This window comes from Schistocerca piceifrons, chromosome 5 (assembly GCF_021461385.2).
Source record: "Schistocerca piceifrons isolate TAMUIC-IGC-003096 chromosome 5, iqSchPice1.1, whole genome shotgun sequence".
In the NCBI taxonomy this organism is placed as follows: Eukaryota; Metazoa; Arthropoda; class Insecta; order Orthoptera; family Acrididae; genus Schistocerca; species Schistocerca piceifrons.
Window position 1 is genome coordinate 599,868,522 of NC_060142.1, and position 20,413 is coordinate 599,888,934.

At 44.2% G+C, this 20,413-nt stretch overlaps 8 non-coding genes across 8 annotated transcripts; all 8 read left to right on the plus strand.

The window, feature by feature from the left end:
* Positions 1 to 2,065: 2,065 nt before the first annotated feature.
* On the plus strand, positions 2,066 to 2,139 carry Trnan-guu. Its single transcript has one exon. It is a non-coding gene; the product is annotated as a tRNA-Asn (tRNA).
* A 688-nt stretch (positions 2,140 to 2,827) lies between these two features.
* Trnat-cgu lies at positions 2,828 to 2,899 on the plus strand. The gene has a single exon. It is a non-coding gene; the product is annotated as a tRNA-Thr (tRNA).
* Positions 2,900 to 3,232: 333 nt separating this feature from the next.
* Trnan-guu lies at positions 3,233 to 3,306 on the plus strand. The gene has a single exon. It is a non-coding gene; the product is annotated as a tRNA-Asn (tRNA).
* A 2,814-nt stretch (positions 3,307 to 6,120) lies between these two features.
* On the plus strand, positions 6,121 to 6,194 carry Trnan-guu. The gene has a single exon. It is a non-coding gene; the product is annotated as a tRNA-Asn (tRNA).
* A 689-nt stretch (positions 6,195 to 6,883) lies between these two features.
* On the plus strand, positions 6,884 to 6,955 carry Trnat-cgu. The gene has a single exon. It is a non-coding gene; the product is annotated as a tRNA-Thr (tRNA).
* A 333-nt stretch (positions 6,956 to 7,288) lies between these two features.
* On the plus strand, positions 7,289 to 7,362 carry Trnan-guu. The gene has a single exon. It is a non-coding gene; the product is annotated as a tRNA-Asn (tRNA).
* Positions 7,363 to 8,051: 689 nt separating this feature from the next.
* On the plus strand, positions 8,052 to 8,123 carry Trnat-cgu. Its single transcript has one exon. It is a non-coding gene; the product is annotated as a tRNA-Thr (tRNA).
* A 333-nt stretch (positions 8,124 to 8,456) lies between these two features.
* On the plus strand, positions 8,457 to 8,530 carry Trnan-guu. The gene has a single exon. It is a non-coding gene; the product is annotated as a tRNA-Asn (tRNA).
* Positions 8,531 to 20,413: the final 11,883 nt, after the last annotated feature.

Here is a 20,413-nt window from a genome sequence, read left to right on the forward strand (position 1 = left end):
ACGTATAGTGGACTATCGTTTTTGTTACGTGTTGTGTTGCAACTTCTGAGAGTATTTCTCCGTCGTTGTTTCGTACCTTGTGTTACTTTCTGTCCTTATTTCAGTGTTTTTTGTGTAGCGGTTTCGACCGCATATTTTGAAAATGTCGTCCCAGGTTATTCCTCGTCAGGCTACAGTTAGTTTTGCTTTTGACAAGTCAACCCGCCATGTGCAACCTAGTTCTCTTGAGATTCATGATTGGTTGGTAGATACCTTTGGTGTTCATTCGGATCAGGTGCACACTGCTTATTTTGATACCGAACTGTATGTTTTCTTTGTTAAGTTTATGGACCCACTTCAGGTTGATAAAATTCTTTCTAAATATGGTCATCAAGTTCTCTTTCGGCATCGGGATGATTCTGTAAGTACCGTGCTGCTTTCCAATGCTTCCATCACGTATACCAATGTTCGTGTTTACAACCTTCCACCGGAGGTGGATAATGTCTATCTTAAGGAGGGTCTACAGAAGTATGGTGATGTAAAGAGCATTCGCCTTGAACGCTGGTCAAGCCAACATCGCCTGCAATGTTACAGTGGTATTCGTTCAGTCGAAATGCACGTTAAGCAGAATATTCCATCTCACCTGCAGATCGGTGGATATCGTGTCCATGTAACATATAGTGGTCAGGTTGGCACCTGTTTTTTGTGCAATGAAAGTGGTCACGTGCGTACCGACTGTCCGCGGAGAGTTTTTGTTTTAAAAAATTCTCTCGAACAGCGTCGCAAGTTAACGGTCGCTGACCTCGTTGCAGGTGGTTCTGCTCTTGGTGTAGCACAGTCCAGTGGTAGTAGCGCCCCGCCACAGGTTTTGCGCACCCCTGATACAGAATTTCCTCCTTTGCGTGCTAAATCTGATGTTGTTCCGTCTGTCCCTCAGGTGGGTGTGCCACTTTTGAATAATAAGAGGCGTCGCCCACACGATGGAAATAGTACGGATGAGGATCTCCCTGAGATGCCCCAGTCCGAGCGACCGGCATCCTCCGAGCCACTGTGTACTGTAGCTGCTCCCTGCCCTCCTGAGGTAGCGGTTCCGGTGGCGGCTGCTGGCGCCCCTCCGGCCTCCGACGCAGCTTCTCTCGAGTCGGGTCGTCGGTCGGGCCTGTTGGCGCCGTCTTCCGAACCGACTTCGATGTCACAACAAGTGGAGCCGCGACAACTTCCTGCTTCGCTGCCCCATACCTCTGCCAGCGGAGCTGCTCCGCTTCCTTCCAACTCTGCGGCCTCGGACCTTCCTGCTCACGTTTCGCCTCCGTGCAGTCCATGTTTGCCGGAAGCTAGTGCAGGTGTTGACCATTCCGTTTTGTCGGATGTTTCCCCCGCGACCCCGGATCCCGCATGTGGACCGGCGCGGGTGGTGTCGGATACAGAACTTGACCCTCCTACGTCACCGGCGGCTGAAGTTTCCTTGCCCGTCAGCCGACGCAAGTTACGCGTTCAGCCGAACGTTAATGCTGTTCGTAAAAAACCGAAACGTAAGGGATCCGCGGAACGGGGTAGCAGTCCCCCTCCCTCGGATGCCTCCGTCACCCCTGCTATGGACTGTGACGCTGGTGCGTCGGTGTAGGTGATTTGTTTTCTCGCTTTTCTCTCTATGGTTCAAGCATACACCTTAAAAAAAAAAAAAAAAAAAAAAAAGTGGTAGAGCACTGGTCTCGTAAACCAGGGGTCGTGAGTTCGAACCTCACAGAAGGCATTCATTTTTTAAACCTTCCTGCAAGGAGCGGAGCTATCTCGAGCAGCATCTAACACATGGCAGTACACTGAATGAAAGGGATGTTCTACAACCTATGACAAGTATTCTACTGGCCTCAGAGGTTTTCTGAATGCATAGGTTGAACATTGGTTTGTATGCATTTTGTAGTATAATGTCATGCTTGGCGATGTCATTCGTTTACGAGCCTCGCTACAGTGTGCATGCACGTTATCCATGTGAAGAGGCGTAAGCAAATGCTACCATTCTGCGAGATTCCTGCAGAAGGTATACGAATTGCGTTGATATACAGAGCACAAGGGAGCCAAAGTCAAGGCCTCCGTGGCGCAATCGGCTAGCGCGTTCGGCTGTTAACCGAAAGGTTGGTGGTTCGAGCCCACCCGGGGGGAAATCGTTTTAACCGGCACCGAGGTGAGGACATACGTCAACTTTGTTAGAGATACACAGCTAGTGTGACAATTTGGCTGCGTTTGAGTGATGCCACAGAGCCTTATACACATTCAGCCAAGTGACACTGTAGGTAAAAACATGGCCCTACACAGACGTTCTACTGTTTTCCTTTTTATTCGTCATGTGTGACACTGCAGTAGAGGGACGCCCACTACAAAAGACGCATTCTTTACATTCAATTTCAGCATATACGTCGCGAGTGCCATATGACAGGGCCTGTCTCCCGATGTCGATTTGTATTTGGTGTCTCTTAAGTGTCGGTCTGCAGTAGGCCGCTGTTGGCCGAGCGACGTGCAGTCGCCTTACATGAAGCCCCATGGGCAACGCCAGTGCCACTGTGGACAACAGCATACTGTAGCCAGAGAGACGAGCCGAAAGGCGCATTTCGCAGTCGAGCCACGCTGTCCCACAAGCTGTGCACTAGGTCAGGATTGTGCAGACCGCAAACTTTTAGTGGGCCGACGCTCGTCGTCGATCGCAAGGGCGAAACATTCAAGAGATTTGGAAAACGGCAATGTGGACACCCCCAGCAGCAGCTGTGTGCCAAATCCGATATCTGGTCGAGGGCTGCAAGATTCAGTATGATGAAGTACCAATTTGGGGATAGCTCACAAACGCTAAGCTGCCGCCTTCTTAGCTCAGTGGTAGAGCACTGGTCTCGTAAACCAGGGGTCGTGAGTTCGAACCTCACAGAAGGCATTCATTTTTTAAACCTTCCTGCAAGGAGCGGAGCTATCTCGAGCAGCATCTAACACATGGCAGTACACTGAATGAAAGGAATGTTCTACAACCTATGACAAGTATTCTACTGGCCTCAGAGGTTTTCTGAATGCATAGGTTGAACATTGGTTTGTATGCATTTTGTAGTATAATGTCATGCTTGGCGATGTCATTCGTTTACGAGCCTCGCTACAGTGTGCATGCACGTTATCCATGTGAAGAGGCGTAAGCAAATGCTACCATTCTGCGAGATTCCTGCAGAAGGTATACGAATTGCGTTGATATACAGAGCACAAGGGAGCCAAAGTCAAGGCCTCCGTGGCGCAATCGGCTAGCGCGTTCGGCTGTTAACCGAAAGGTTGGTGGTTCGAGCCCACCCGGGGGCGAAATCGTTTTAACCGGCACCGAGGTGAGGACATACGTCAACTTTGTTAGAGATACACAGCTAGTGTGACAATTTGGCTGCGTTTGAGTGATGCCACAGAGCCTTATACACATTCAGCCAAGTGACACTGTAGGTAAAAACATGGCCCTACACAGACGTTCTACTGTTTTCCTTTTTATTCGTCATGTGTGACACTGCAGTAGAGGGACGCCCACTACAAAAGACGCATTCTTTACATTCAATTTCAGCATATACGTCGCGAGTGCCATATGACAGGGCCTGTCTCTCGATGTCGATTTGTATTTGGTGTCTCTTAAGTGTCGGTCTGCAGTAGGCCGCTGTTGGCCGAGCGACGTGCAGTCGCCTTACATGAAGCCCCATGGGCAACGCCAGTGCCACTGTGGACAACAGCATACTGTAGCCAGAGAGACGAGCCGAAAGGCGCATTTCGCAGTCGAGCCACGCTGTCCCACAAGCTGTGCACTAGGTCAGGATTGTGCAGACCGCAAACTTTTAGTGGGCCGACGCTCGTCGTCGATCGCAAGGGCGAAACATTCAAGAGATTTGGAAAACGGCAATGTGGACACCCCCAGCAGCAGCTGTGTGCCAAATCCGATATCTGGTCGAGGGCTGCAAGATTCAATATGATGAAGTACCAATTTGGGGATAGCTCACAAACGCTAAGCTGCCGCCTTCTTAGCTCAGTGGTAGTGTGGACGTGCCTAGTCTTCCGCTCCGCCGTAGCGTTACGTATAGTGGACTATCGTTTTTGTTACGTGTTGTGTTGCAACTTCTGAGAGTATTTCTCCGTCGTTGTTTCGTACCTTGTGTTACTTTCTGTCCTTATTTCAGTGTTTTTTGTGTAGCGGTTTCGACCGCATATTTTGAAAATGTCGTCCCAGGTTATTCCTCGTCAGGCTACAGTTAGTTTTGCTTTTGACAAGTCAACCCGCCATGTGCAACCTAGTTCTCTTGAGATTCATGATTGGTTGGTAGATACCTTTGGTGTTCATTCGGATCAGGTGCACACTGCTTATTTTGATACCGAACTGTATGTTTTCTTTGTTAAGTTTATGGACCCACTTCAGGTTGATAAAATTCTTTCTAAATATGGTCATCAAGTTCTCTTTCGGCATCGGGATGATTCTGTAAGTACCGTGCTGCTTTCCAATGCTTCCATCACGTATACCAATGTTCGTGTTTACAACCTTCCACCGGAGGTGGATAATGTCTATCTTAAGGAGGGTCTACAGAAGTATGGTGATGTAAAGAGCATTCGCCTTGAACGCTGGTCAAGCCAACATCGCCTGCAATGTTACAGTGGTATTCGTTCAGTCGAAATGCACGTTAAGCAGAATATTCCATCTCACCTGCAGATCGGTGGATATCGTGTCCATGTAACATATAGTGGTCAGGTTGGCACCTGTTTTTTGTGCAATGAAAGTGGTCACGTGCGTACCGACTGTCCGCGGAGAGTTTTTGTTTTAAAAAATTCTCTCGAACAGCGTCGCAAGTTAACGGTCGCTGACCTCGTTGCAGGTGGTTCTGCTCTTGGTGTAGCACAGTCCAGTGGTAGTAGCGCCCCGCCACAGGTTTTGCGCACCCCTGATACAGAATTTCCTCCTTTGCGTGCTAAATCTGATGTTGTTCCGTCTGTCCCTCAGGTGGGTGTGCCACTTTTGAATAATAAGAGGCGTCGCCCACACGATGGAAATAGTACGGATGAGGATCTCCCTGAGATGCCCCAGTCCGAGCGACCGGCATCCTCCGAGCCACTGTGTACTGTAGCTGCTCCCTGCCCTCCTGAGGTAGCGGTTCCGGTGGCGGCTGCTGGCGCCCCTCCGGCCTCCGACGCAGCTTCTCTCGAGTCGGGTCGTCGGTCGGGCCTGTTGGCGCCGTCTTCCGAACCGACTTCGATGTCACAACAAGTGGAGCCGCGACAACTTCCTGCTTCGCTGCCCCATACCTCTGCCAGCGGAGCTGCTCCGCTTCCTTCCAACTCTGCGGCCTCGGACCTTCCTGCTCACGTTTCGCCTCCGTGCAGTCCATGTTTGCCGGAAGCTAGTGCAGGTGTTGACCATTCCGTTTTGTCGGATGTTTCCCCCGCGACCCCGGATCCCGCATGTGGACCGGCGCGGGTGGTGTCGGATACAGAACTTGACCCTCCTACGTCACCGGCGGCTGAAGTTTCCTTGCCCGTCAGCCGACGCAAGTTACGCGTTCAGCCGAACGTTAATGCTGTTCGTAAAAAACCGAAACGTAAGGGATCCGCGGAACGGGGTAGCAGTCCCCCTCCCTCGGATGCCTCCGTCACCCCTGCTATGGACTGTGACGCTGGTGCGTCGGTGTAGGTGATTTGTTTTCTCGCTTTTCTCTCTATGGTTCAAGCATACACCTTAAAAAAAAAAAAAAAAAAAAAAAAAAGTGGTAGAGCACTGGTCTCGTAAACCAGGGGTCGTGAGTTCGAACCTCACAGAAGGCATTCATTTTTTAAACCTTCCTGCAAGGAGCGGAGCTATCTCGAGCAGCATCTAACACATGGCAGTACACTGAATGAAAGGGATGTTCTACAACCTATGACAAGTATTCTACTGGCCTCAGAGGTTTTCTGAATGCATAGGTTGAACATTGGTTTGTATGCATTTTGTAGTATAATGTCATGCTTGGCGATGTCATTCGTTTACGAGCCTCGCTACAGTGTGCATGCACGTTATCCATGTGAAGAGGCGTAAGCAAATGCTACCATTCTGCGAGATTCCTGCAGAAGGTATACGAATTGCGTTGATATACAGAGCACAAGGGAGCCAAAGTCAAGGCCTCCGTGGCGCAATCGGCTAGCGCGTTCGGCTGTTAACCGAAAGGTTGGTGGTTCGAGCCCACCCGGGGGCGAAATCGTTTTAACCGGCACCGAGGTGAGGACATACGTCAACTTTGTTAGAGATACACAGCTAGTGTGACAATTTGGCTGCGTTTGAGTGATGCCACAGAGCCTTATACACATTCAGCCAAGTGACACTGTAGGTAAAAACATGGCCCTACACAGACGTTCTACTGTTTTCCTTTTTATTCGTCATGTGTGACACTGCAGTAGAGGGACGCCCACTACAAAAGACGCATTCTTTACATTCAATTTCAGCATATACGTCGCGAGTGCCATATGACAGGGCCTGTCTCCCGATGTCGATTTGTATTTGGTGTCTCTTAAGTGTCGGTCTGCAGTAGGCCGCTGTTGGCCGAGCGACGTGCAGTCGCCTTACATGAAGCCCCATGGGCAACGCCAGTGCCACTGTGGACAACAGCATACTGTAGCCAGAGAGACGAGCCGAAAGGCGCATTTCGCAGTCGAGCCACGCTGTCCCACAAGCTGTGCACTAGGTCAGGATTGTGCAGACCGCAAACTTTTAGTGGGCCGACGCTCGTCGTCGATCGCAAGGGCGAAACATTCAAGAGATTTGGAAAACGGCAATGTGGACACCCCCAGCAGCAGCTGTGTGCCAAATCCGATATCTGGTCGAGGGCTGCAAGATTCAGTATGATGAAGTACCAATTTGGGGATAGCTCACAAACGCTAAGCTGCCGCCTTCTTAGCTCAGTGGTAGAGCACTGGTCTCGTAAACCAGGGGTCGTGAGTTCGAACCTCACAGAAGGCATTCATTTTTTAAACCTTCCTGCAAGGAGCGGAGCTATCTCGAGCAGCATCTAACACATGGCAGTACACTGAATGAAAGGAATGTTCTACAACCTATGACAAGTATTCTACTGGCCTCAGAGGTTTTCTGAATGCATAGGTTGAACATTGGTTTGTATGCATTTTGTAGTATAATGTCATGCTTGGCGATGTCATTCGTTTACGAGCCTCGCTACAGTGTGCATGCACGTTATCCATGTGAAGAGGCGTAAGCAAATGCTACCATTCTGCGAGATTCCTGCAGAAGGTATACGAATTGCGTTGATATACAGAGCACAAGGGAGCCAAAGTCAAGGCCTCCGTGGCGCAATCGGCTAGCGCGTTCGGCTGTTAACCGAAAGGTTGGTGGTTCGAGCCCACCCGGGGGCGAAATCGTTTTAACCGGCACCGAGGTGAGGACATACGTCAACTTTGTTAGAGATACACAGCTAGTGTGACAATTTGGCTGCGTTTGAGTGATGCCACAGAGCCTTATACACATTCAGCCAAGTGACACTGTAGGTAAAAACATGGCCCTACACAGACGTTCTACTGTTTTCCTTTTTATTCGTCATGTGTGACACTGCAGTAGAGGGACGCCCACTACAAAAGACGCATTCTTTACATTCAATTTCAGCATATACGTCGCGAGTGCCATATGACAGGGCCTGTCTCCCGATGTCGATTTGTATTTGGTGTCTCTTAAGTGTCGGTCTGCAGTAGGCCGCTGTTGGCCGAGCGACGTGCAGTCGCCTTACATGAAGCCCCATGGGCAACGCCAGTGCCACTGTGGACAACAGCATACTGTAGCCAGAGAGACGAGCCGAAAGGCGCATTTCGCAGTCGAGCCACGCTGTCCCACAAGCTGTGCACTAGGTCAGGATTGTGCAGACCGCAAACTTTTAGTGGGCCGACGCTCGTCGTCGATCGCAAGGGCGAAACATTCAAGAGATTTGGAAAACGGCAATGTGGACACCCCCAGCAGCAGCTGTGTGCCAAATCCGATATCTGGTCGAGGGCTGCAAGATTCAGTATGATGAAGTACCAATTTGGGGATAGCTCACAAACGCTAAGCTGCCGCCTTCTTAGCTCAGTGGTAGAGCACTGGTCTCGTAAACCAGGGGTCGTGAGTTCGAACCTCACAGAAGGCATTCATTTTTTAAACCTTCCTGCAAGGAGCGGAGCTATCTCGAGCAGCATCTAACACATGGCAGTACACTGAATGAAAGGAATGTTCTACAACCTATGACAAGTATTCTACTGGCCTCAGAGGTTTTCTGAATGCATAGGTTGAACATTGGTTTGTATGCATTTTGTAGTATAATGTCATGCTTGGCGATGTCATTCGTTTACGAGCCTCGCTACAGTGTGCATGCACGTTATCCATGTGAAGAGGCGTAAGCAAATGCTACCATTCTGCGAGATTCCTGCAGAAGGTATACGAATTGCGTTGATATACAGAGCACAAGGGAGCCAAAGTCAAGGCCTCCGTGGCGCAATCGGCTAGCGCGTTCGGCTGTTAACCGAAAGGTTGGTGGTTCGAGCCCACCCGGGGGCGAAATCGTTTTAACCGGCACCGAGGTGAGGACATACGTCAACTTTGTTAGAGATACACAGCTAGTGTGACAATTTGGCTGCGTTTGAGTGATGCCACAGAGCCTTATACACATTCAGCCAAGTGACACTGTAGGTAAAAACATGGCCCTACACAGACGTTCTACTGTTTTCCTTTTTATTCGTCATGTGTGACACTGCAGTAGAGGGACGCCCACTACAAAAGACGCATTCTTTACATTCAATTTCAGCATATACGTCGCGAGTGCCATATGACAGGGCCTGTCTCTCGATGTCGATTTGTATTTGGTGTCTCTTAAGTGTCGGTCTGCAGTAGGCCGCTGTTGGCCGAGCGACGTGCAGTCGCCTTACATGAAGCCCCATGGGCAACGCCAGTGCCACTGTGGACAACAGCATACTGTAGCCAGAGAGACGAGCCGAAAGGCGCATTTCGCAGTCGAGCCACGCTGTCCCACAAGCTGTGCACTAGGTCAGGATTGTGCAGACCGCAAACTTTTAGTGGGCCGACGCTCGTCGTCGATCGCAAGGGCGAAACATTCAAGAGATTTGGAAAACGGCAATGTGGACACCCCCAGCAGCAGCTGTGTGCCAAATCCGATATCTGGTCGAGGGCTGCAAGATTGAGTATGATGACGTACTTTTAAATGAATCTTCACTAGGACCACTCAGGAATGAAAAGTACAGCTGAAATTAGTCCCTCAATTTAAATGAGAACTGGAGAATAAATATTTGCACAGTGTGTAATCTATTGATGAGAACTTAGCTTATTTTATGAAGAGTGTTTTGGAACACCATGACCACTATACAGCTTCTGGTCACAGAGTTAGTTGTTCTTCATAATTTTCTTGGAGGGATGTTCGTAAGTTACCTTTTTCACTAAACACCGTCTTTGGCTGAAATCATCATTTGCTTGTCTCTATTGAAGAAATGCGGTTGACTGATGAATGCCTTGACAGAAGAGCGAATGTCCAGCCTAGTTTTTGCCAGAATCTTGAGAGTTTGAAATGAGTTCCTTATTTTCAATGTAATGTCAGGAATTGTAATCGATGTGGTAATCCACGTCATTTGATGTGAGTCTGCACGGTCTAGCGAGGTTTGCGTCCGAGCAGCTGATGCCAGAAGAATATGGGCAAGGAGTAATGCCCCTAAAGTGCCTAGATAGTGCGCATATATTACATCAGCAGTGTGTGGAAGACATCCGTTTGTGCTATTCTTGACTCTGGTAGTACCTTTTCCTTATTTGATTATCAATGGTATCTCGAGTTCCATACCATTTGCAAGTTGCCCTCCTTGCATGCTTCTGATCAGGTACAACTTCGTGTCAATGGCAAACGTTGCCTCTGATAGGTGAAGTGTGGGGTAAACTTAGTATCCTGGGGTTTTCATGGCTATTTAATCTGTTAGTAGCTGTTCGTCTCACTGTTAATTTACTTTAAGTGTGAAATTTTATATTTCATACTGGACTTGTTTTTGACTATGGTGGTAAAATGTTTCATTTCAAGTTTTGTCCTAGTGTATGTATTGCTCTCTGCTCTTGTCAAGTGTGTTACCTTGCTAATATGGTGCGTGTGCATGGTCATCGTTTTGATATTGCTCACTTGGACAGTGGCTAAGGTAGGAGGTTGTTGTACATCCCTCAGTGTTTCCACGACAGTCTAACTGATACACTTGGTGTTATCAGTAGAACTGTGTACAAGGTCCATTTGAAGGATGATGTACCTGTTAGGGAAGTTCCTTATCGATTACTCCATACCATGACGAAAACTCTTAGGGAAATAATCAATGGTATGATTCATGAAGGGATTATTGGGGTGTCCACCTCCCTTTATGCCTCCCCTGTCTCTTTCGTTCCCAAGAGGCAGGAGGGCATTCATTGAGCAGTTGCCAATTATAGGATTCGCAATGAAAAAGTCATCTGAATACTCTATTCCTTTATGGGATTTATACAGTTGTTTTACTTGGTTTTCGGGGACACATTATTTTACTGTCTTAGATACGAACCATGCTTATTATACGATATTCTGAACTGAGGACTGCAAACATGTTACTGGCTTCTGTACCGATTCAAATCTTTATGAGTTAAATCATGTTTCATTTGGGCTTTCCACCTGGGGTGCAATATTGTCTCATTTGTTAGATAATGTGCTTCGAGACATTAAATTTAAGTACCCCTACAACTACCTGGTGCAGCTTTGCAAGCTACAGTGCAAGTTTTGATGAATATTTGGTTCATCTTCATCAAGTGTTACTTCATTTTAGAGAGGCAGGTGTTATGGTCAAACCAGTTACGATCAAATTTGCTAGATTGGAGGTTTCCTTTTTGGGTCATTTAGTTTTGGTTTGTGGAATCAAAATGGATTAAAGGCAAACGGGTGATCTGTATACTTTCCATCACCTCAGAATAAGATGGATGTAGCCAGATTTATTGGCATGGTCAATTTTTTTCTGAAACTTGTACCAAATTTTTCGCAGATATCTGCTCCCCTCACTAAGTTATGTAAGAAAGGAAAAGTTTTTGTCTGGGGTGAAAGCCAACAAGCCTCCTTTGAAGCCATGCTTCAAACTCCGGTGTGGCCCTCTGTACTTTCGCAATAATTTGAGTGGCGAAGACATCCTATAGCCTATGCCTCAAGAGGATTATCACTTGCTGAATTAACATATTTGGTACATGAATGGAAAGTTATCGCTGTTCTCTGTGCCCTAGAGAAGTTCAAATTTTATTTAGAGCATAGGGAGTTTCAGCTTGGAGCAGATAATCAGGCATTAAGCTGGGTTCTGGGGCAACCCAGAAAAGTGGGAAGAATTGCCTGTTGAACTCTCCATATATCCACATTTAAGTTCGTAGTTAGGCACATTAAAGGCACTGAGAATCAAGCAACCAATGCCTTTAGCAGAATGTTCGAAGAACATGACCATTCTGGGCCAGGGGATGTTGGTCATAACATCAGGTGTACAGGAGCCATACTCATAGAAGTTCCATAGTTATTCGCTGATAATTAGCTTAAGCAAAATCAAGATCCAGTTATTTGACCTATTAAATGCTGCTTACAAGAGGGAGAGCAGGTTAATGATTACGTTCTTAGCATGTTCATTGTTTGTCGTAAGGATAGCCAAGGCAAGAAATTAAAAATTTATCTCCCTAGTGAGTTAATACCTGCTGGGTTTCACTATTTTCATAACTCAATTATAGGGGGTCACTTGGGACTACGTACAACCCTTGTTAAGATTAGGGAACATGTTACCTGGCCTTCCTCATATAAGGATGTTCGAGTTTGGTGGAGGAGTGCAAAAGCCTAATCCCAATTCTTGGAAGGTTTTTTTGAATTCTACTCACATAGATAACCCCATGGACAAAAATTATATTGATTATGTAAGTCCCCTTCTTCATACTAGGAATGGGTATCATTACAATCTTGTGGTAGTAGATGTGTTTACCCATTTTACTTGGTCAATTGCTGCTGGCTTGACCATTCAACATCTATCTAAGATATTCTCCATTTTCAGTCAACCCAAGGGCTTGGTTAGTGACAATGCTCCCACATTTGTCTCCAAGGAGTTCAGAAGATTTTTTTTTCATTTTTTCAAAATGGCGTTCACCATGTTGAAGCTACTCCTTATTATCCACAGGGATCGTTTCCCAAGAGGGTTAATAGGAACTTTTAACTCAGTGCTTATCATCTTCCATGTTAAGGCCTAGATGAAGTGGGACAGTTCTATCCCATGGCTTAATTTTGCATTTAATACCATTCAGCATGTTGCTCTTAAAGCCACCATTTACGGCCTCTTGATGAAAGTTTGCCCAACAAGATCAAATCGAGCATTATAGAAACTAATTGGTATAAGGCTTGGAATAACATCAACTTAACCCATCACAGGCAGCGTCTTAGACATAGCCACAGCAGGCACCCCTGCGGAACTTTTCCATGGGCCGAGGAGGTCAGCTACAACCTTCTAATAAACTGTCCCTAATTCATGGGCCCTTGTTGGATTCTTCAGTTATTGAGCTCAGTCAATTTACTATGTGCAACATTAAGATTGGCAAGTTATCTAGGATACATGTTAACCAGGTTAAGGAAAGTCATGAGGTTTAGCCCTAAATCACACTGGGTTGCATAATAGGAGCTGTTGTAGGGGAGTTTGATCTGTGGCAGCTTTCTTGCAATGTATCAATATCACTATTCTTATAATCTTTGACTAACAACTCACCGTTCAAGCACAGTGCCCTCTTGTTTGGTGGCTCTGGACATGGTGGCAGATTTGTGAGAAGTATCAGCTGAGGACCAACGCTATAACGAGCTTTCCATGGGGCCTCTTCATCGTGGTGTTAACTCTTGGCAGGTGACCAATATTGGGATCACGTTACCCCATGTAAGTTATTGAGTCCTGACATTGCTTGTGCTGTGATTTATCAGAAGGCTGTCAAGTGGTCAGGGCAGTGTTCACTGTCATTTTGGTGTGTCTTCCATTTGTTGGCTATGGATGCCCATGTCTCTATGGTATTCAAAGGGCAATGTGATTCTAATATCTGGTAGACATTTTAGACTGATTCAAAGGCTGATGCCTTATTGTAATTTGTTTGATGTGTTAATCTTATGTATCTATGGTATTTGTGAATCTTTAGCAAGTGTAATACACCATGTTCCAGAAGGAAGCTTTTTTGGAAGGTTGCAATGCATCAGTCTATGCGTAACTTGTTCTTGTCCACTTCCCGTTAATTCTTCTGAGTTATAAAGTAAATGATTTGACATGAAATTTTCGATTGGAGCCACAGGAAGATGTTTAGTATTATCAGTTGTGATGGATGTTTAATTGTTCACATCAGAATGTGTATCGGAGTTACTATTTCATTGGCCTATTTTTAATTTGCTTTCATTTTTCTGGTTTTCTTGAAGCTAATGCTAAAGGCCTATTCTGAGAAATTATATAAAGTGAAAGTTCCATTTAAGTGGCTCAGATACATTTTAGTCTGTTCCAGGACCAGGCGCGGCTCGTGGTTTCTATACGGGGGAAGGCTGTGGCATTTATTGATCAGAGCCAACATAGACCTCGGGTTACGCTACAGATTAGTCAGACGTAAACAACTAAGAATTCAGGGGGAGGGGGTGGGCAGATCACGCTCTACCCATAATTTTACGTACTGTATCTTCTATAATCAGGTATTAAATATCATTAGAAGCTAACTTCGTGTTAAAATCTTTGGTTAGTGTTTTTATACGTCATTATTGCATTTTCTGACACTTTGCAGCAAATCATATGAAAAGACGCGTTTCGGAGAGATCTTTAATGCGGGTCTGGAAGCACCAAGTTCTTTCACTTTCATCCTATGGCCGTGTTCCAAGTTTTTACCTATTAATTTGCACACTGAATTCATATTGCGCTTGTTTCACACTCGCGGTATGTTGCAGGTATTCACCAACAAGTAAAACTCACTAAAATCCTGCAAAATATACTCAGAAAAAGAAACTTGCTAATATCACACGATATCAACAAAAGCAGTCAGCATCAGCAAGCAAGGAAGGTAAAGTAACGGGACAAATTTCGCGCGTTTTGTCCTCTAACCACTTATGAAACTCTCGCTAGATGGCAGTACTGTTACGTTACTGTAGTGTAGTGCACTCTGGCGGGATATTTGCAAACTTATTCTAAATGTGGATAAAATAGCCAATAGCAGAAACAAAACAACTATGTAAAACATTATCAAAACAATAATACTAAATGTCGATTAATGACACATCGAAGCGTAGTAGAGATATGCAGAGACAGAGATTGGATAGCGAAGTTTCGGCCACTCTACATTCCTTTATTACATAGATAGTGGAACCTGAAAAATATGTGGTGGTTGGTACGACACCCTTAGGCTGCAAGCCCTGAGCCTTCGGGTCGCCCATAAAGAGCAGTACTTTGTAGAAGCCACGCCCCCAAACCGCTACTACATGCAGCTTACGGACGTTTCAAGGCGCAGCCTAAACACTACTAACCATTCGGAAAACATCTATCGATACAAACAGTTCCAAAAATGTTGACCGTCGTTATTTTAATCGGAACGGGAAATATGCGAAATTCGTCCTGATAATTTAAATTATGTAATACGTTCTTGCGAAATTTACTTTAACATATATTTTGGGGCGGCTCCGCCTCAGAGCCTTTAATTACGAGCCGCGCCTGTCCAGGACGTATTTGTTCTCTCCAAACTGCTATGGACTGACCTTTGAATGTCATGCAGGTGTCCTTGTGGATACTTTAATGATTTGCTAAGATGGAAAAATTTTATGATATTACTATTTTGTTGCTGAAATTTTTTTAAAGATATTTGTAACTGGTTTCTTAAATCTTTTGGCTAAAGTATTTAACAAAAAGCAGTTAAGTTGTCATGGTATTTGGTAAGAGCTTTGTTATAACAACAAGCGACCGACAAATGGTGCATGGTAGAGAATGGAGAAGAAAAGCAACCAGGCGGAGGTGGGGAGGGGGGGGGGGGGGGGGGGGGGGGGCACTGGACTGGAGGTATCACTAACAATGAACAGACAGGACAATGAACAAGTATGGGACAACAGACACTTCGACTAACTAAGACACAACTCGACACAAGCAAGCAAGAACTGAGGTGATAAGCATGACATGACAATAACAATGCATGAACACTCCAAACAATGACAGTATTTATCTCAACACATGGAACTGGGACACAGTACGGTCGAGATGCACACTCGAACTACAGCAATTACCAGACTGCCAGGGTAGCACCTAAATACGAGACCACGGAAAACACAATTTGCCACAGACTTCACGGGGTACAGATAGTGCCACACTCACACGGTGAGGCTCGTGACACAGGTGCGTGCCGGAGCACAGAGACCTCTAGTGGGTATCGAGGTCTATCCCCTCTGGTGCGCATTCAACTTCTGTGGCTTCTGACACCAGTAGCTTAGATTAATTAATTGTACCCTAAGAGTTATTTATTTAATGCACAGCTGTGTTGGAATTCTGTCTAATTTAAATTGACTGTTGTTAATAATCTTTGTACTCCATTACTGCTATATGTTACCCAAGATCAGGCCCCACTTACTCATGCCCCGTCAGTGTGCTTAGCTGGCTATTTATATTGTTTGGAGTGCATACACTTGGCACTGTCTGTCATTCATACTGTTTCCTCCAACCACAGCCACACTACTTAATGTTCCTGTTTAAGTTAAGTTTATACTTGGAATAATTATTAATTTGTATCTGTTAGCTTGCAGCCCTCACCTTAAGCAAATTTTGATGTGCATTGGCATCCCAGTATATACCTTAATCTGTTGAAATTTGGTTGGAAAATTTGTTAAACCTTAAATTGATGTTTTTTTCTGGGTTTAAAATGATCTTGCCTAGATGTTAGTGTTAAAGTGCTTTTCATTGTTTTAGGTATGGATTTAGTTTCTTTCTAATCAGTCAAGTTTTTACTCACGTGTTATTCTCACCATTTGGTAACTAAGGCCTTTCTAACCTGTTCTGGCACTGTTGTTCAAGTTTATGTCTGCCTTTATTACAGCTTTACCCTTATTACATGTGTGTCTTAAATAAGGTGTGTCTTGCCTTAACAAATATTAAGTAATCTTGGGTTACAGTTAACTTCAAATTTTCTGTAAATTATTTCACTGGCATTGAATTTTAAATGAGACTCTCATTGCTTGGCCTTTAAATTAATTAAAAAATTAAAGCTTAATTGGCTGCATATATACATATATGGAGAAAAACCTATGTGTCACGGGCTGGGAAAACCTTTTTTCCCATGACATGTAGACTGCCATGCAAAGCAGGCTAATGAAGCAGACCAAAACTACTCCAACACAACATGCATATAGAATGCACTTCTTACTCTTCCTTTCACTGATAACCTCGGTGTTGAGCACCTGTAAGCTCCAAACACACACATGCGCCCACACACACCTGCGCCCACACACACATGCGCCCACACACACATGCGGGCCCACACACACACACACACACACACACACACACACACACACACACACACACACACCTCCTTTTCCTCTCTTTGTCCATGTACATTATCTCCTGTCTCCAACTACATCTTCCCCTCCCCTCCTCCTGTCTAAATCTTCCTTAGCCTCTATGTCCATCTTCTTCTCTCTCTTCTTCCTTTTACACCTGCCTACTACTCTTCTACACTTTCCACCTCCCACCTACAACTCTCCCTCCTCTGCTTATGACCATCTCCTCCTCCCCTCTCTCTGTTCATCCCCATAATGCTTTTCTCTGTTCATGTCCTCTGCTCCATCTCTCTCCATATCATCCTCCTGTAGTGTCTGTCTATCTCAGCCTCACCCTCTCCTCTGTCTGTCCACCTCACTCTCCTTCATCTCAAAATATCCAAGACCTCTCTCCTCTATGCTCAGTCATGCCTATCTCCAGATGTAGTACTTGCAGGACATGCCGATAATACTCACCCTAAAGGACATGCCGATAATACTCACAGAACATCCCTGTCATGCAGGGCAGCCTACGTGTAACAGGTAGAAACACTTTTTTGCAGTATCTCCATTCCTATGGCAGCTAAGAGGGTCGGACAAACACCCCTCCCCCTGTGCCAATTCCCTTATTACAAGCAATATGTGTGTCAAAAATCAATCCATTGGTTTAGGACACACGCACACACACACACACACACACACACACACACACACACACACACACACACACAGAGAGAGAGAGAGAGAGAGAGAGAGAGAGAGAGAGAGAGAATGGATTATATATAAGGATATTTCCAGAATGAGGTTCTCAGGAAAGCTTTTGTGAAGTTTGGAAGGTAGGAGATGAGGTACTGGCAGAAGTAAAGCTGTGAGGATGGGGTGTGAATTGTACTTGGGTAGCTCAGATGGTTGGGCACTTGCCCACGAAAGGCATAGGTCCCCAGTTCAGGTCTCAGTCCAGGCACACGGTTTTAATCTGCCAGGAAGTTTTATATAAGGATAGATTATTCGTAGTAGAATGTACAAGAGAGAAGGGCAAAATCTGAATCTGAATTTATTATATTTTCTTTTAGGTTGTTTTGTTTTTCTTTTTGATTAACATAAGAAGCTAGGGATATAGACACTGGGGAAAACATTTTTTTTCCCCAGTTTTGTCATATGTACATAAATATTGAACATTGGTGTAAATGGTGACAAATGACAGAAACCCAAAGATGTGTTTTACAAAATGACATCCATAGGATGAGTACATTAGTTAATTACATGTGTTTGGTTTTTGAACAGTATACAGCATCAATTATTGCCACTGTTGGTTTTGCTATGTGTGAGGTCAGATTTTATCTTTCACTCCAAATTAAGTTCCTTTGTTTTGCCCCACTATTCAGTCTAGTCCCAGAGGAAATCAGTGGACAACTGGGGCAGTGCCTTTAACCCCATGAGACATTTAATCATATTACATTCAATAGTTCTGATTACAGTACTTTTACAACTAAGTCTGAATCTTAGCATTGAAAACTTTACACAAATAATGCCCTCATTGGGTAAGGTTCTATTCAAGCAGTTATTTACAGTTATTCAATATCTGAATAATATTTACATAGTAATGCTTCATTTGGATGACTCATAATACAGAAAAATTCATTTTCATTATGTGTTATGTGGGGAGAATGGATTTCTAAACCATCTTTTCCATACATTTTTGCAGTAATGTTCTGTTTGTTTCATAAATGTTCAGTTTTTACAAAAGTTTCTGCATTGGTAATTTCTTGCTTAACAGAGGTTATTGAGTTGCGATTATTCATCATTCTCATTGTTGCTGTCGTGGTCTTCAGTCCAGAGACTGGTTTGATGAAGCTCTCCATGCCACTCTATCCTGTGCAAGCTTCTTCATCCTCGAGTAACTACTGCAACCTACATCCTTTTGAATCTGCTTAGTGTATTCATCTCTTGGTCTCCCTCTACAATTTTTACCCTCCACACTTCCCTCCAATACTAAACTGGTGATCCCTTGATGCCTCAGAACATGTCCTAGCAATCGATCCCTTCTTTTAGTCAAGTTGTGCCACAAATTCATCTCCTTCCCAATTCTATTCAGTACCTCCTCATTAGTTACATGATCTACCCATCTAATCTTCAGCATTCTTCTGTAGCACCACATTTCAAAAGCTCTACTCCCTTCTTCCCTAAACTATTTATTGTCCATGTTTCACTTCCATACATGGCTATACTCTATAAAAATATTTTCAGAAAAGACTTCCTGACTCTTAAATCTATACACAATGTTAACAAATTTTTCTTTTTCAGAAATTCTTTCCTTGCCATAGCCAGTCTACATTTTATACCCTCTCTTCTTTGACCATCATCAGTTATTTTGCTCCCCAAATAGCAAAACTCATCATATCATATCATTTGTTGTCAGTGGAGCATGGTCTCAATGGTCCACCCAAGGGTATATCACTGACCATCAGATGGGATAAATTTCTAAATAGAAGGAAATGGTACCACTCTCGTTAAAAACATCCTAACCCAAAACAAACTGAAATCATGAAGATTAGGAAGGAGCAGTCCATAATAAAACTTATTTCACAGTGATGAGTTCATAGTACCTGTTCAACATAGAATTGCTCAAAATGAAGCAAAACTCAGTATTATAAAACCCCTGGCATATCTTTAACTCATCAGATGGATAGCAACTTCTGTTGTCCACGGTCTGTGCTCAACTGGGTTACCAGTAAATAATTATCCTGGTGGTTTTATATTCCTCAATCAGTTAAACACCATAAATGACATATGTGCTGACAGCACGGAAAATAGCTGAGTCATTGCAGCTCTTGAAATTTTACATCACAAAAAATTCAAAAATTTATTAGTAGCCTATATAGTGATGATTGTCTTTTGGTTAGCAACTGAAATTATTACTACAGTTATTTACACACACTATGCTCTGACATGAGGCTGCCTTCCAGGGTCAAAATGTCCATTATGCATTAAGATCAATGAGTATAGCAAACAGAGCCCACCAAGTGACAAAAAAGCTAACTTACTAAATTCTACACATATATGCACATGTAGTACATGGCACACATAGATTAGTGCAAATCAGTACATCTAACTTCCTACACTAGAGATAAAACATCCAGTTACACAGATTCTCTCTGCAGAAGAAACAATATATATTTACGTACATAATTTTATACATGTACATCTGAAAACACTATTGGAAGCACATGCTTAAATCTTGGTGAGGATATAGTTCTTTGATTCTACTCATTCCAGGATAGATCAGTAAATAAGACCCAGCATGTGGAATGATGGCAGTCTCAAATGGACCTATATACAACACATGGCATTTTTCATGGTTTTTTTTTTTTAATTAAGGAGCAAGAACTTAGGATGGTTCCTAATTAGGACTGTCTATCCTATATTAAATTTCTGTACTTTTAATAACTTTTTCTAAATATTGTTTTCTTTGGAGATCTTTGTCTGTCAGCATTATCCTGGTTTGCCCTATTTTTGCTTGCCACAAGATACCATTTCTAGGAAGTTTTTGGGGTGGATCAAGAATTATCTCAATATGCACCAAAATACGGGTAAATTTAGAAAAAATGATTTGCCATGAAATAACTGTTAATAATGAACCCTTCAGAAAATCTTACATGACACTATATGATACTTAATTATTTGTTATTTTACCACCAAGATGCTAAGCCTGACAACTAGAGTTTGTACATCATATCAGGTCATCAGGAAAGATTAAATGGTATACAGATGATGCATAAGGGCACTTTAGTTTCAAAAAAATGTGCAACTTCTACTACTTTCTGAATATCAGGAGAAGTGCAGCAGATCTTTAGGACTTGTTTGCTCTGTCAAAAGGCTAAACCACTCAATATGTG